The sequence below is a fragment of the Pseudophryne corroboree genome, chromosome 5, assembly GCF_028390025.1.
Source record: "Pseudophryne corroboree isolate aPseCor3 chromosome 5, aPseCor3.hap2, whole genome shotgun sequence".
NCBI classification, from domain to species: domain Eukaryota; kingdom Metazoa; phylum Chordata; class Amphibia; order Anura; family Myobatrachidae; genus Pseudophryne; species Pseudophryne corroboree.
In genome coordinates this window covers 836,041,636-836,058,679 of record NC_086448.1, presented here as the reverse complement: position 1 = coordinate 836,058,679, position 17,044 = coordinate 836,041,636, and the positions used below count along the sequence as shown (strand labels likewise).

The following is a 17,044-nucleotide window of genomic DNA, read 5'->3' as shown; positions in this document are numbered from 1 at the left end:
CTATAAGGGAAAAACACTTATATAAAGGTTGTCCCTGTATAATATAGCGTTTTTGGTGTGTGCTGGCAAACTCTCCCTCTGTCTCCCCAAAGGGCTAGTGGGGTCCTGTCCTCTTTCAGAGCATTCCCTGTGTGTGTGCTGTGTGTCGGTACTTGTGTGTCGACATGTATGAGGACGATGTTGGTGAGGAGGCGGAGCAATTGCCGGTAATGGTGATGTCACTCTCTAGGGAGTCGACACCGGAATGGATGGCTTATTTAAGGAATTACGTGATAATGTCAACACGCTGCAAGGTCGGTTGACGACATGAGACGGCCGGCAAACCAATTAGTACCTGTCCAGGCGTCTAAAACACCGTCAGGGGCGTTAAAACGTCCTTTTACCTCAGTCGGTCGACACAGACACGGACACTGACTCCAGTGTCGACGGTGAAGAAACAAACGTATTTTCCTTTAGGGCCACACGTTACTTGTTAAGGGCAATGAAGGAGATGTTACATATTTCTGATACTACAAGTACCACAAAAAAGGGTATTATGTGGAGTGTAAAAAAACTACATGTGGTTTTTCCTGAATCCGATAAATTAAATGAAGTGTGTGATGATGCGTGGGTTTCCCCCGATTGAAAATTATTGGCGGTATACCTTTTCCCGCCAGAAGTTATGGCGCGTTGGGAAACACACCTTAGGGTGGATAAGGCGCTCACACGCTTATAAAAACAAGTGGCGTTACCGTCTCCAGATACGGACGCCCTCAAGGAGCCAACTGATAGGAGGTTGGAAAATATCCTAAAAAGTATATACACACATACTGGTGTTATACTGCGACCAGCGATCGCCTCAGCCTGGATGGGCAGCGCTGGGGTGGCTTGGTCGGATTCCCTGACTGGAAATATTGATACCCTTGACAGGGACAGTATTTTATTGACTATAGAGCATTTAAAAGATGCATTTCTATATATGCGAAACTCTGGCATCAAGAGTAAGTGCGATGTCCATATCTGCCAGACGATGTTTATGGACACGACAGTGGTCAGGTGATGCAGATTCCAAACGGCACATGGAAGTATTGCCGTATAAAGGGGAGGAGTTATTTGGGGTCGGTCCATCGGACCTGGTGGCCACGGCAACAGCTAGAAAATCCACCTTTTTTACCCCAAGTCACATCTCAGCAGAAAAAGACATAGTCTTTTCAGCCTCAGTCCTTTCGTCCCCATAATATCTGCCCAGGGATAGAGGTAAAGGGAAGAAGACTGCAGCAGGCAGCCCATTCCCAGGAACAGAAGCCTTCCACCGCTTCTGCCAAGTCCTCAGCATGACGCTGGGGCCGTACAAACAGGTGCGGTGGGGGGTCGTCTCAAGAGTTTCAGCACGCAGTGGGCTCACTTGCAAGTGGACCCCTGGATCCTACAAGTAGTATCCCAGGGGTACAGATTGGAAATTCGAGACGTCTCCCCCTCGCAGGTTCCTGAAGTTTGCTTTACCAACGTCTACCTCCGACAGGGAGGCAGTATTGGAAACAATTCACAAGCTGTATTCCCAGCAGGTGATAATCAAAGTACCCCTCCTACAACAAGTAAAGGGGTATTATTCCACACTATATTGTGGTACTGAAGCCAGACGGCTCGGTGAGACCTATTCTAAATGGAGTCACTCAGAGCAGTGATAGCGAACCAGGAAGAAGGGGACTATATGGTGTCCCTGGACATCAAGGATGCTTACCTCCATGTCCCAATTTGCCCTTCTCACCAAGGGTACCTCAGGTTCGTGGTACAAAACTGTCACTATCCGTTTCAGACGCTGCCGTTTGGATTGTCCACGGCACCCCGGGTCTTTACCAAGGTAATGGCCGAAATGATGATTCTTCTTCAAAGAAAAGGCGTCTTAATTATCCCTTACTTGGACGATCTCCTGATAAGGGCAAGGTCCAGAGAACAGTTGGAGGTCGGAGTAGCACTATCTCAAGTAGTTCTACGACAGCACGGGTGGATTCTAAATATTCCAAAATCGCAGCTGTCTCCGACGACACGTCTGCTGTCCCTAGGGATGATTCTGGACACAGTCCAGAAAAAGGTGTTTCTCCCGGAGGAGAAAGCCAGGGAGTTATCCGAGCTAGTCAGGAACCTCCAAAAACCAGGAAAAGTGTCAGTGCATCATTGCACAAGGGTCCTGGGAAAAATGGTGGCTTCTTACGAAGCGATTCCATTCGGCAGATTTCACGCAAGAACTTTTCAGTGGGATCTGCTGGACAAATGGTCCGGATCGCATCTTCAGATGCATCAGCGGATAACCCTGTCTCCAAGGACAAGGGTGTCTCTTCTGTGGTGGCTGCAGAGTGCTCATCTACTAAAGTGCCACAGTTATGCATTCAGGACTGGGTCCTGGTGACCACGGATTCCAGCTTGAAAGGCTGGGGAGCAGTCACACAGGAAAAAAAAAAAAAATTTCCAGGGAGTGTGATCAAGTCTGGGGACTTCTCTCCGCATAAATATACTGGAGCTAAGAGCAATTTACAATGCTCTAAGCTTAGCAAGACCTCTGCTTCAAGGTCAGCCGGTATTGATCCAGTGGGACAACATCACGGCAGTCGCCCACGTAAACAGACAGGGCGGCACAAGAAGCAGGAGGGCAATGGCAGAAACTGCAAGGATTCTTCGCTGGGCGGAAAATCATGTGATAGCACTGTCAGCAGTTTTCATTCCGGGAGTGGACAACTGGGAAGCAGACTTCCTCAGCACGACCTCCACCCGGGAGAGTGGGGACTTCATCGAAAAGTTTTTTCCACATGATTGTGCACCGTTGGGAAAGACCAAAGGTGGACATGATGGCGTCCCGCCTGAACAAAAAAACTGGACAGGTATTGCGCCAGGTCAAGAGACCCTCAGGCAATAGCTGTGGACGTTCTGGTAACACCATGGGTGTACCAGTCGGTATATGTGTTCCCGCCTCTGCTTCTCATACCAAAGGTACTGAGAATTATAAGACGTAGAGGAGTAAGAACTATACTCGTGGCTCCGGATGGGCCAAGAAGGACTTGGTACCCGGAACTTCAAGATGCTCACAGAGGACTCAGGGCCTCTGCCGATAAGAAGGGACTTGCTTCAGCAAGTACCATGTCTGTTCCAAGACTTACCGCGGCTGCGTTTGACGGCATGGCGGTTGAACGCCGGATCCTAAGGGAAAAAGGCATTCCGGAAGAGGTCATTCCTACCCTGGTCAAAGCCAGGAAGGAGGTGACCGCACAACATTATCACCACATGTGGCGAAAATATGTTGCGTGGTGTGAGGCCAGGAAGGCCCCACGAAGAAATTTCAACTCGGTCGATTCCTGCATTTCCTGCAAACAGGAGTGTCTATGGGCCTCAAATTGGGGTCCATTAAGGTTCAAATTTCGGCCCTGTCGATTTTCTTCCAGAAAGAATTGGCTTCAGTTCCTGAAGTCCAGAAATTTGACAAGGGAGTACTGCATATACAACCCCCTTTTGTGCCTCCAGTGGCACTGTGGGATCTCAACGTAGTCCTGGGATTCCTCAAATCACGTTGGTTTAAACCGCTCAAATCTGTGGATTTGAAATATCTCACATGGAAAGTGACCATGATGTTGTCCCTGGCCTCGGCCAGGCGAGTGTCAGAATTGGCGGCTTTGTCTCACAAAAGCCCATATCTGATTGTCCATTCGGACAGGGCAGAGCTGCGGACTCGTCCCCAGTTTCTCCCTAAGGTGGTGTCAGCGTTTCATCTGAACCAGCTTATTGTGGTACCTGCGGCTACTAGAGACTTGGAGGACTCCAAGTTGCTAGATGTTGTCAGGGCCCTGAAAATATAGATTTCCAGGACGGCTGGAGTCAGGAAAACTGACTTGCTGTTATCCTGTATGCACCCAAAAAACTGGGTGCTCTTGCTTCTAAGCAGACGATTGCTAGTTGAATGTGTAGTACAATTCGGCTTGCACATTCTGTGGCAGGCCTGCCACAGCCAAAATATATAAATGCCCATTCCACAAGGAAGGTGGGCTCATCTTGGGCGACTGCCCGAGGGGTCTCGGCTTTACAACTTTGCCGAGCTGCTACGTGGTCAGGGGCACACCCTGGCTGAGGAGGACCTGGAGTTCTCTCACTCGGTGCTGCAGAGTCATCCGCACTCTCCCGCCCGTTTGGGAGCTTTGGTATAATCCCCATGGTCCTGACGGAGTCCCCAGCATCCACTTAGGACGTCAGAGAAAATAAGATTTTACTTACCGATAAATCTATTTCTCGTAGTCCGTAGTGGATGCTGGGAGCCCATCCCAAGTGCGGATTGTCTGCAATACTTGTACATAGTTATTGTTACAAAAAAATCGGGTTGTTATTGTTGTGAGCCGTCTGTTCAGAGGCTCCTACGTTTGTCATACTGTTAACTGGGTTCAGATCACAGGTTGTACAGTGTGATTGGTGTGGCTGGTATGAGTCTTACCCGGGATTCAAAATCCTTCCTTATTGTGTACGCTCGTCCGGGCACAGTGTCCTGGCTGGGGCTTGGAGGGGGGTCGTGGGGGGAGGAGCCAGTACACACCACCTGATCCTAAAGCTTTTACTTTTGTGCCCTGTCTCCTGCGGAGCCGCTATTCCCCATGGTCCTGACGGAGTCCCCAGCATCCACTATGGACTACGAGAAATAGATTTATCGGTAAGTAAAATCTTATTTTACCCTGCACAGAAACACTATAACCCACCCAAATCTAACTCTCTCTGCACATGTTACATCTGCCCCACCTGCCGCGCACATGGTTTTGTCCAGTTGCTGGCCTTTTTGGATTACCCCCAATGTCCGCTCTCTGCATTTTGTTAAGGTAAACGTAACATAACGTGTAAGAAAAAGACGTTGGACCATTTGTAGGCGTTTTACAGCCAGGATATTCTATGGGCGATTCCTCTTATTCCTAAAATGTGTGTTGGGCAATGTCTCTGTATTTCACTGTAGACGCTCATGTTTTTCCCCTCTGTAGCCAAGTCTAGATTTATGCGGGGGAACTTCTACTCCCATAAGTGCTGCGTGTTTTATTTGTCCTCCGGTGACTCTCTGTTAGCACTTATCATCTGTAGGGCTCATTCTTCCAGTCTTAACCTAAAAGTTGCGTTTAAGTGTTTTTTTGTTTTTTTTAGAACAACGTTTTTGTGTCATGCATTACAGATTGATCCATGAATATAGTGACCCCTATTTCTGTTGTCTTCGTTCTCCTTGGTTTTCATTGCGGAGTTTCTTAGGCGCTCACTTGTTGCTGCCATATTTCAGTGAATGTCTGTCCCAAGTTATTATCCTGATGGAGTAGAAAACTACTCTGATAGCGGTAACGGGACTCTCGTGTGTCTGTTCATATCGTTAGTTATTCATTGTGTAAGACAGTAATCGTAATAGAAGTCCCATGTATTAGCCATGAAATCCGTTATCGCAGCCGGCTGCCGTTCTATACCGCGGTGTCCTCCCCTCATACTAATCTGCTGCAGGAACTGGTTAGTGGCTGTGTCATAGACCCACCGGCCTCCAGCTAGAGGTCAGGGACGGGCGGCTCCTGGTGCCCGGCCTCATCCATTTTGGCCAGTTATTGTGTCCGGCTGACAAAAGCCGTCTGAGCTGTTCCAGGTCTCTGCCCCGCGTCACATAGGAGCACCCGGGCGGGTGTACTCAGACCCTTGTGTGTAACGCTGGTGGGACATGTCCCAGGATTGCTGCCACCTGGGCGGGTGTACTCAGACCCTTGTGTGTAACGCTGGTGGGACATGACCCAGGATTGCTGCCACCTGGGCGGGTGTACTCAGACCCTTGTGTGTAACGCTGGTGGGACATGTCCCAGGATTGCTGTCACCTGGGCGGGTGTACTCAGACCCTTGTGTGTAACGCTGGTGGGACATGTCCCAGGATTGCTGCACCTGGGCGGGTGTAATCAGACCCTTGTGTGTAACGCTGGTGGGACATGTCCCAAGATTGCTGTCACCTGGGCGGGTGTACTCAGACCCTTGTGTGTAACGCTGGTGGGACATGTCCCAGGATTGCTGTCACCTGGGCGGGTGTACTCAGACCCTTGTGTGTAACGCTGGTGGGACATGTCCCAGGATTGCTGCCACCTGGGCGGGTGTACTCAGACCCTTGTGTGTAACGCTGGTGGGACATGTCCCAGGATTGCTGCACCTGGGCGGGTGTAATCAGACCCTTGTGTGTAACGCTGGTGGGACATGTCCCAGGATTGCTGCACCTGGGCGGGTGTACTCAGACCCTTATGTGTAACGCTGGTGGGACATGACCCAGGATTGCTGCCACCTGGGCGGGTGTACTCAGACCCTTGTGTGTAACGCTGGTGGGACATGTTCCAGGATTGCTGTCACCTAGGCGGGTGTACTCAGACCCTTGTGTGTAACGCTGGTGGGACATGTCCCAGGATTGCTGCACCTGGGCGGGTGTACTCAGACCCTTGTGTGTAACGCTGGTGGGACATGTCCCAGGATTGCTGCACCTGGGCGGGTGTACTCAGACCCTTGTGTGTAACGCTGGTGGGACATGTTCCAGGATTGCTGTCACCTAGGCGGGTGTACTCAGACCCTTGTGTGTAACGCTGGTGGGACATGTCCCAGGATTGCTGCACCTGGGCGGGTGTACTCAGACCCTTGTGTGTAACGCTGGTGGGACATGTCCCAGGATTGCTGCACCTGGGCGGGTGTACTCAGACTCTTGTGTGTAACGCTGGTGGGACATGTTCCAGGATTGCTGTCACCTGGGCGGGTGTAATCAGAGTAGACCCTTGTGTGTAACGCTGGTGGGACATGTCCCAGGATTGCTGCCACCTGGGCGGGTGTACTCAGACCCTTGTGTGTAACGCTGGTGGGACATGTCCCAGGATTGCTGTCACCTGGGCGGGTGTACTCAGACCCTTGTGTGTAACGCTGGTGGGACATGTCCCAGGATTGCTGCCACCTAGGCGGGTGTACTCAAACTCTTGTGTGTAACGCTGGTGGGACATGTCCCAGGATTGCTGCCACCTGGGCGGGTGTACTCAGACCCTTGTGTGTAACGCTGGTGGGACATGTCCCAGGATTGCTGTCACCTGGGCGGGTGTACTCAGACCCTTGTGTGTAACGCTGGTGGGACATGTCTCAGGATTGCTGTCACCTGGGCGGGTGTAATCAGACCCTTGTGTGTAACGCTGGTGGGACATGTCCCAGGATTGCTGTCACCTGGGCGGGTGTACTCAGACCCTTGTGTGTAACGCTGGTGGGACATGTCCCAGGATTGCTGCACCTGGGCGGGTGTACTCAGACCCTTGTGTGTAACGCTGGTGGGACATGTCCCAGGATTGCTGCACCTAGGCGGGTGTACTCAGACCCTTGTGTGTAACGCTGGTGGGACATGTCCCAGGATTGCTGCCACCTGGGCGGGTGTACTCAGACCCTTGTGTGTAACGCTGGTGGGACATGTCCCAGGATTGCTGTCACCTGGGCGGGTGTACTCAGACCCTTGTGTGTAACGCTGGTGGGACATGTCCCAGGACTGCTGTCACCTGGGCGGGTGTACTCAGACCCTTGTGTAACGCTGGTGGGACATGTCCCAGGATTGCTGCACCTGGGCGGGTGTACTCAGACCCTTGTGTGTAACGCTGGTGGGACATGACCCAGGATTGCTGCCACCTGGGCGGGTGTAATCAGACCCTTGTGTGTAACGCTGGTGGGACATGTCCCAGGATTGCTGTCACCTGGGCGGGTGTACTCAGACCCTTGTGTGTAACGCTGGTGGGACATGTCCCAGGATTGCTGCACCTGGGCGGGTGTACTCAGACCCTTGTGTGTAACGCTGGTGGGACATGTTCCAGGATTGCTGCCACCTGGGCGGGTGTACTCAGACCCTTGTGTGTAACGCTGGTGGGACATGTCCCAGGATTGCTATCACCTGGGCGGGTGTACTCAGACCCTTATGTGTAACGCTGGTGGGACATGTCCCAGGATTGCTGCCACCTGGGCGGGTGTACTCAGACCCTTGTGTGTAACGCTGGTGGGACATGTCCCAGGATTGCTGCCACCTGGGCGGGTGTACTCAGACCCTTGTGTGTAACGCTGGTGGGACATGTTCCAGGATTGCTGTCACCTAGGCGGGTGTACTCAGACCCTTGTGTGTAACGCTGGTGGGACATGTCCCAGGATTGCTGCCACCTGGGCGGGTGTACTCAGACCCTTGTGTGTAACGCTGGAGGGACATGTCCCAGGATTGCTGTCACCTGGGCAGGTGTACTCAGACCCTTGTGTGTAACGCTGGTGGGACATGTCCCAGGATTGCTGCACCTGGGCGGGTGTACTCAGACCCTTGTGTGTAACGCTGGTGGGACATGTCCCAGGATTGCTGCACCTGGGCGGGTGTACTCAGACCCTTGTGTGTAACGCTGATGGGACATGTCCCAGGATTGCGGCGTGTGTCACTGTATGGGAGCTTTATATGTGTTTTTGTTAATCATTAAAGTGTCGCTTGTGCCTTTGGAAGCCTCCAGTCGTCCTGTCCAGCGCCCGCCAGTATTACCCCTGAAATTCTGTTTGGGGCCTGGAGAACTCTGGAGCATGCTGGTGGCCTCCGGGGGAGGGGGTTTGAGGTCAACAGTCATTAGGTCGACCACTATTATTCGACAATGACTAGTACGAAACCTTGAATAGGTCGACATGAGTTTTAAAAAAAAATTGTGTTGTTTTCTTCGTAAAGTGACCGGGAACCCCAATTATTGCACCGTATCCCCCCGCATGGCTCGCTTCACTCGCCGTGCCTCCATGTTACTATTCCCAATCGTAGTCCACGTGGATCATAAAGTATAGGTGGGTACACATGGAGAGATCTGACCTCTCCGTGCGTATCCCCTGCAGTGATAGTGTCGCACGACCCTGTGCATCACTATCGCCGTTGCTAGATTGGCCTGCATGCTGCCACAATCTATCAAGATTTTTTTTTTAAACTCATGTCGATCTTTTTCCATGTCGACCTATAGACCGTGTTGTCCTAATACACGTTGACCAATAGTGGTCGACCTAAGTGCTGTCGACCTCTGGGCCCATGCTGCTTCCCATCATCCACTGAACTCCACCACCTTCCCTCCCCTGTGCATTTACTACAGCCGCCGTCACCGGTGACCCCAAATAAAATATCTGCCGACACCAAACGGTTTAGGGGGTGTTGCTGTTGCGGTATTGCCGGCTGCGATTCCTGTGTGCGGTGTATGAGGGTATCTGCACCTTCTCTGATCATAGTTCCCCGTGTTGGGTGTTTAGTTCTCTGTGGCTGCATATCTGTGAATGCATACAGCATGTTGGGTGTTTAGTTCTCTGTGGCTGCATATCTGTGAATGCATACAGCATGTTGGGTGTTTAGTTCTCTGTGGCTGCATATCTGTGAATGCATACAGCATGTTGGGTGTTTAGTTCTCTGTGGCTGCATATCTGTGAATGCATACAGCGTGTGTGACTGAGTGCGGTGATTTATGTGTGCACCGCTCAGTGTTCTGGAATGAATGATTAATAAGTTGCATTGTGTAATGGCTGAGCGTGTATGTAAATATGGATTATGTAATGTACATTACTACGCTGTGCTGGCCTGTCTCCAGCAGGCAGCCGTCACTTCCCCGGTATGTACAAGGTGCAGCGCCGGCCGGCTGATAACGCAGCTTCTGTCATACACGTTTATGCTTTGTGCAGATGTTCTCAGGTGTCGCTCTACCTTCGCAGCTGGCCAGACGTGCCACCTTATAAACCTGGCATGTCAGGGCATCCGTGTCTGGTATACAGGTATCCCTAGATTTCCTCATCTGGTGCACTTTGTTATTCAGTCACTTGTGTTTCTAGGGCCTAATTAGGGTTAGCTAATGGGCAGAACCATGGGGGTCACTCCGAGTTGATCGCACGTAGCAACTTTCTGCTGCCCGTGCGATCATCTAGACGCCGCCTATGGGGGAGGGTTTTTTTGCATAGCAAGGCTGCGATCGCTTGTGCAGTTCTACTATGCAAAAATAGTTTTGTGTAGAAGTAGAGCACGGTAACAGTCACTTACCGTGTGCGTTGGATCCAGCCATGCAGGTCCTGGAATTGACGTCCGACATCCGCCCTCCAAATGCCTGGACACGCCTGCGTTGGACTCACCACTACCCGAAAACGGTGAGTTGCCGCCCCGGAACGCCTTCCTGTTGTCAATCTTCTTGCGATCGCGCCAGCGACTGCTTTCTTCTGTCTTCTGGTCGTCGATGGGCAACGATGCGCATTGCGGCCGCCGCACAGGCGCAGACCTGACCCGTTCGCACCGCTGCAACAACCAGCAGCGTGCGAACAGGTCGGAATGACCCTCCATGTGCAGTGCAGGGGGGGGGGGGGCAGATGTAACATGTGCAGAGAGAGTTAGATTTGGGTGGGTTATTTTGTTTCTGTGCAGGGTAAATACTGGCTGCTTTATTCTCCATTCATGGCTTGGTACAAGAATTATATTTTTATTCCTAACAGGTGTAAAGAAACGTTACCAGACCCCTATTCCCGAGTAGCTCCTGTTTTTCCATACGCTACGTATGACAGCACAGCGCAATCTCTGCATAGTTGTGTATAGGCACACAAAGTCCAGGCTGGATTACGCTGGGTCCCTGGCACACTCAGCCTTTGAGCTAATCCTTTATCAAACTCTAAACTCATCAGATGGGACGGTTGCCAGAAAGAGGCCATAAATACATTAAGAGGCCGCATGTAATGATCGCGCTGTATGATACACAACGCAGCTATGCTCCCAGACTGTATGCATGAGGAAGAGCGTCCTTTAATAATGTGTGCAGGATACAGCTGGTGATATGGCAGTGTGTACGGTGATCGGGCTGTATGATACACAACGCAGCTATGATCCCAGACTGTATGCATGAGGAAGAGCGTCCTTTAATAATGTGTGCAGGATACAGCTGGTGATATGGCAGTGTGTACGGTGATCGCGCTGTATGGTGCACAACGCAGCTATGCTCCCAGACTGTATGCATGAGGAAGAGCGTCCTTTAATAATGTGTGCAGGATACAGCTGGTGATATGGCAGTGTGTACAGTGATCGGGCTGTATGGTACACAACGCAGCTATGCTCCCAGACTGTATGCATGAGGAAGAGCGTCCTTTAATAATGTGTGCAGGATACAGCTGGTGATATGGCAGTGTGTACGGTGATCACGCTGTAAGATACACAACGCAGCTATGCTCCCAGACTGTATGCATGAGGAAGAGCGTCCTTTAATAATGTGTGCAGGATACAGCTGGTGATATGGCAGTGTGTACGGTGATCGGGCTGTATGATACACAACGCAGCTATGATCCCAGACTGTATGCATGAGGAAGAGCGTCCTTTAATAATGTGTGCAGGATACAGCTGGTGATATGGCAGTGTGTACGGTGATCGCGCTGTATGGTGCACAACGCAGCTATGCTCCCAGACTGTATGCATGAGGAAGAGCGTCCTTTAATAATGTGTGCAGGATACAGCTGGTGATATGGCAGTGTGTACAGTGATCGGGCTGTATGGTACACAACGCAGCTATGCTCCCAGACTGTATGCATGAGGAAGAGCGTCCTTTAATAATGTGTGCAGGATACAGCTGGTGATATGGCAGTGTGTACGGTGATCACGCTGTAAGATACACAACGCAGCTATGCTCCCAGACTGTATGCATGAGGAAGAGCGTCCTTTAATAATGTGTGCAGGTTTCAGCTGGTGATATGGCAGTGTGTACGGTGATCGGGCTGTATGATACACAACGCAGCTATGCTCCCAGACTGTATGCATGAGGAAGAGCGTCCTTTAATAATGTGTGTAGGATACAGCTGGTGATATGGCAGTGTGTACGGTGATCGCGCTATATGGTACACAACGCAGCTATGCTCCCAGACTGTATGCATGAGGAAGAGCGTCCTTTAATAATGTGTGCAGGATACAGCTGGTGATATGGCAGTGTGTACGGTGATCGCGCTGTATGATACACAATGCAGCTATGCTCCCAGACTGTATGCATGAGGAAGAGCGTCCTTTAATAATGTGTGCAGGATACAGCTAGTGATATGGCAGTGTGTACAGTGATCGGGCTGTATGGTACACAACGCAGCTATGCTCCCAGACTGTATGCATGAGGAAGAGCGTCCTTTAATAATGTGTGCAGGATACAGCTGGTGATATGGCAGTGTGTACAGTGATCGGGCTGTATGATACACAACGCAGCTATGCTCCCAGACTGTATGCATGAGGAAGAGCGTCCTTTAATAATGTGTGCAGGATACAGCTGGTGATATGGCAGTGTGTACGGTGATCACGCTGTAAGATACACAACGCAGCTATGCTCCCAGACTGTATGCATGAGGAAGAGCGTCCTTTAATAATGTGTGCAGGATACAGCTGGTGATATGGCAGTGTGTACGGTGATCGCGCTGTATGGTACACAACGCAGCTATGCTCCCAGACTGTATGCATGAGGAAGAGCGTCCTTTAATAATGTGTGCAGGATACAGCTGGTGATATGGCAGTGTGTACGGTGATCGCGCTGTATATACACAACGCAGCTATGCTCCCAGACTGTATGCATGAGGAAGAGCGTCCTTTAATAATGTGTGCAGGATACAGCTGGTGATATGGCAGTGTGTACGGTGATCGCGCTGTATATACACAACGCAGCTATGCTCCCAGACTGTATGCATGAGGAAGAGCGTCCTTTAATAATGTGTGCAGGATACAGCTGGTGATATGGCAGTGTGTACGGTGATCGCGCTGTATGATACACAACGCAGCTATGCTCCCAGACTGTATGCATGAGGAAGAGCGTCCTTTAATAATGTGTGCAGGATACAGCTGGTGATATGGCAGTGTGTACAGTGATCGCGCTGTATGGTACACAACGCAGCTATGCTCCCAGACTGTATGCATGAGGAAGAGCGTCCTTTAATAATGTGTGCAGGATACAGCTGGTGATATGGCAGTGTGTACGGTGATTGCGCTATATGATACACAATGCAGCTATGCTCCCAGACTGTATGCATGAGGAAGAGCGTCCTTTAATAATGTGTGCATGGTACAGCTGGTGATATGGCAGTGTGTACGGTGATCGGGCTGTATGATACACAATGCAGCTATGCTCCCAGACTGTATGCATGAGGAAGAGCGTCCTTTAATAATGTGTGCAGGATACAGCTGGTGATATGGCAGTGTGTACGGTGATCGGGCTGTATGATACACAACGCAGCTATGCTCCCAGACTGTATGCATGAGGAAGAGCGTCCTTTAGTAATGTGTGCAGGATACAGCTGGTGATATGGCAGTGTGTACGGTGATCACGCTGTATGATACACAACGCAGCTATGCTCCCAGACTGTATGCATGAGGAAGAGCGTCCTTTAATAATGTGTGCAGGATACAGCTGGTGATATGGCAGTGTGTACAGTGATCACGCTGTAAGATACACAACGCAGCTATGCTCCCAGACTGTATGCATGAGGAAGAGCGTCCTTTAATAATGTGTGCAGGATACAGCTAGTGATATGGCAGTGTGTACGGTGATCACGCTGTATGGTACACAACGCAGCTATGCTACCAGACTGTATGCATGAGGAAGAGCGTCCTTTAATAATGTGTGCAGGATACAGCTGGTGATATGGCAGTGTGTACGGTGATCGCGCTGTATGATACACAACGCAGCTATGCTCCCAGACTGTATGCATGAGGAAGAGCGTCCTTTAATAATGTGTGCAGGATACAGCTGGTGATATGGCAGCATGTACGGTGATCGCGCTATATGGTACACAACGCAGCTATGCTCCCAAACTGTATGCATGAGGAAGAGCGTCCTTTAATAATGTGTGCAGGATACAGCTGGTGATATGGCAGTGTGTACGGTGATCACGCTGTAAGATACACAACGCAGCTATGCTCCCAGACTGTATGCATGAGGAAGAGCGTCCTTTAATAATGTGTGCAGGTTTCAGCTGGTGATATGGCAGTGTGTACAGTGATCACGCTGTAAGATACACAACGCAGCTATGCTCCCAGACTGTATGCATGAGGAAGAGCGTCCTTTAATAATGTGTGCAGGATACAGCTGGTGATATGGCAGCATGTACGGTGATCACGCTGTATGATACACAATGCAGCTATGCTCCCAGACTGTATGCATGAGGAAGAGCGTCCTTTAATAATGTGTGCAGGATACAGCTGGTGATATGGCAGTGTGTACGGTGATCACGCTGTATGATACACAACGCAGCTATGCTCCCAGACTGTATGCATGAGGAAGAGCGTCCTTTAATAATGCGTGCAGGGTACAGCTGGTGATATGGCAGTGTGTACGGTGATCGCGCTGTATGATACACAATGCAGCTATGCTCCCAGACTGTATGCATGAGGAAGAGCGTCCTTTAATAATGTGTGCAGGATACAGCTGGTGATATGGCAGCATGTACGGTGATCGCGCTGTATGATACACAACGCAGCTATGCTCCCAGACTGTATGCATGAGGAAGAGCGTCCTTTAATAATGTGTGCAGGATACAGCTGGTGATATGGCAGTGTGTACGGTGATCACGCTGTAAGATACACAACGCAGCTATGCTCCCAGACTGTATGCATGAGGAAGAGCGTCCTTTAATAATGTGTGCAGGGTACAGCTGGTGATATGGCAGCATGTATGGTGATCACGCTGTATGATACACAATGCAGCTATGCTCCCAGACTGTATGCATGAGGAAGAGCGTCCTTTAATAATGTGTGCAGGATACAGCTGGTGATATGGCAGTGTGTACGGTGATCACGCTGTATGGTACACAACGCAGCTATGCTACCAGACTGTATGCATGAGGAAGAGCGTCCTTTAATAATGTGTGCATGGTACAGCTGGTGATATGGCAGTGTGTACAGTGATCGGGCTGTATGATACACAACGCAGCTATGCTCCCAGACTGTATGCATGAGGAAGAGCGTCCTTTAATAATGTGTGCAGGATACAGCTGGTGATATGGCAGTGTGTACGGTGATCGGGCTGTATGATACACAACGCAGCTATGATCCCAGACTGTATGCATGAGGAAGAGCGTCCTTTAATAATGTGTGCAGGATACAGCTGGTGATATGGCAGTGTGTACGGTGATCGGGCTGTATGATACACAACGCAGCTATGCTACCAGACTGTATGCATGAGGAAGAGCGTCCTTTAATAATGTGTGCAGGATACAACTAGTGATATGGCAGTGTGTACAGTGATCACGCTGTATGATACACAACGCAGCTATGCTCCCAGACTGTATGCATGAGGAAGAGCGTCCTTTAATAATGTGTGCAGGATACAGCTGGTGATATGGCAGTGTGTACGGTGATCGCGCTGTATGAAACACAATGCAGCTATGCTCCCAGACTGTATGCATGAGGAAGAGCGTCCTTTAATAATGTGTGTAGGATACAGCTGGTGATATGGCAGTGTGTACGGTGATCGCGCTGTATGATACACAATGCAGCTATGCTCCCAGACTGTATGCATGAGGAAGAGCGTCCTTTAATAATGTGTGCAGGATACAGCTGGTGATATGGCAGTGTGTACGGTGATCGCGCTGTATGAAACACAATGCAGCTATGCTCCCAGACTGTATGCATGAGGAAGAGCGTCCTTTAATAATGTGTGTAGGATACAGCTGGTGATATGGCAGTGTGTACGGTGATCGCGCTGTATGATACACAATGCAGCTATGCTCCCAGACTGTATGCATGAGGAAGAGCGTCCTTTAATAATGTGTGCAGGATACAGCTGGTGATATGGCAGTGTGTACGGTGATCGCGCTGTATGAAACACAATGCAGCTATGCTCCCAGACTGTATGCATGAGGAAGAGCGTCCTTTAATAATGTGTGCAGGATACAGCTGGTGATATGGCAGCGTGATGATCCTGTTGCTGGACTCTTGGGAGGCGAGAATATTTATAGCTGTAGATCCAGGTCTTCTCTCCCTGCTGAATGCTAACACTTTATAGTTATTCATCCATCTGCTCATCTAATGCATCAAAATCATTATGGTAGATATGGATAGCTCTGAATGGCCTCAACCCGTTGCAGATGGTCAGATGTCCACCCTGCGTCTCTGCACCATTTGGGTGGATTTCAGCTTCGCAGAAAAGAGGGAACCCCATGTAAATCCATTTATAAAACTCACTGCACGATTCCATATTTCTGTGAATGTCTCCCCCCACAGCCCAGATCACTAAATTGTATATTGTAGCTATGTCTGCATCCTGTGTTACAGACATCAGAGGACAATAGCCAGGCAGGCTGTATCTATAATAAGCTATCTGTGGAATATTTGCCAGCTGTAAATATCTCAGTATTTGGGGGGCTCAGATTGTGTTCCCTGGTGATCAGCGCCTGACAAGGGCTATGGAGAATTAGGGCATAGAATGGTTTTTATTTTTCCAGGTGTCACTGCAATTTAGACGCATGCGCAGTACGGAAACATCGGCCAGCTGCGCAGGCATCGGCGTAGTGCCCACATCATGCCCACAGTCCCGTAATACTGTACATCTGCCTGTCCGCTCTCTGTCGATGCTGCATTGCAGTTTTGGCTTTCCTTTACATTTGGCTTCCGCTATTCACTGAACTTTCTATTTCGGGAAATGCCTCCTCTGATCGCAGAGTACTAATAACATATTTCATGTATCATCCATTTAAGCGCCATCAGCAGAGACCCCGGGGGAAGCCCGTTGCACTTACTGCCTGTCATCCAACTTGTGACCTCTGATTAATTCATTCCATGGATTGAAGGAGTCAGTGCAGAAGTTGCTGCTAGCACCTAACAAGTATTGATGTCAGTGGGTCCTGTAGCTTCTTAGAAGATCCGAATACTAAATCATTTTGTGCATCCCTGGCCGTGTGTTATATATATATATATATATATATATATATATATGTGTGTTCATTCTAGCACCCTGCACCTTTCAAAATCCGCGCAGTTCCTCTTTTCTGCCTGGGGTGTCGCTCTCTGCTCTGGTGTTTCTCAGCACACTCTGATCTGTTA

General features: G+C 50.0%; 1 protein-coding gene across 1 annotated transcript in view; it reads left to right on the top strand.

The window, feature by feature from the left end:
- The window catches only part of LOC134929698 (sterol regulatory element-binding protein cleavage-activating protein-like), a 75,684-nt gene that overhangs the window by 16,494 nt on the left and 42,146 nt on the right, over positions 1 to 17,044 (top strand). The gene's annotated exons all lie outside the window — the stretch shown is intronic.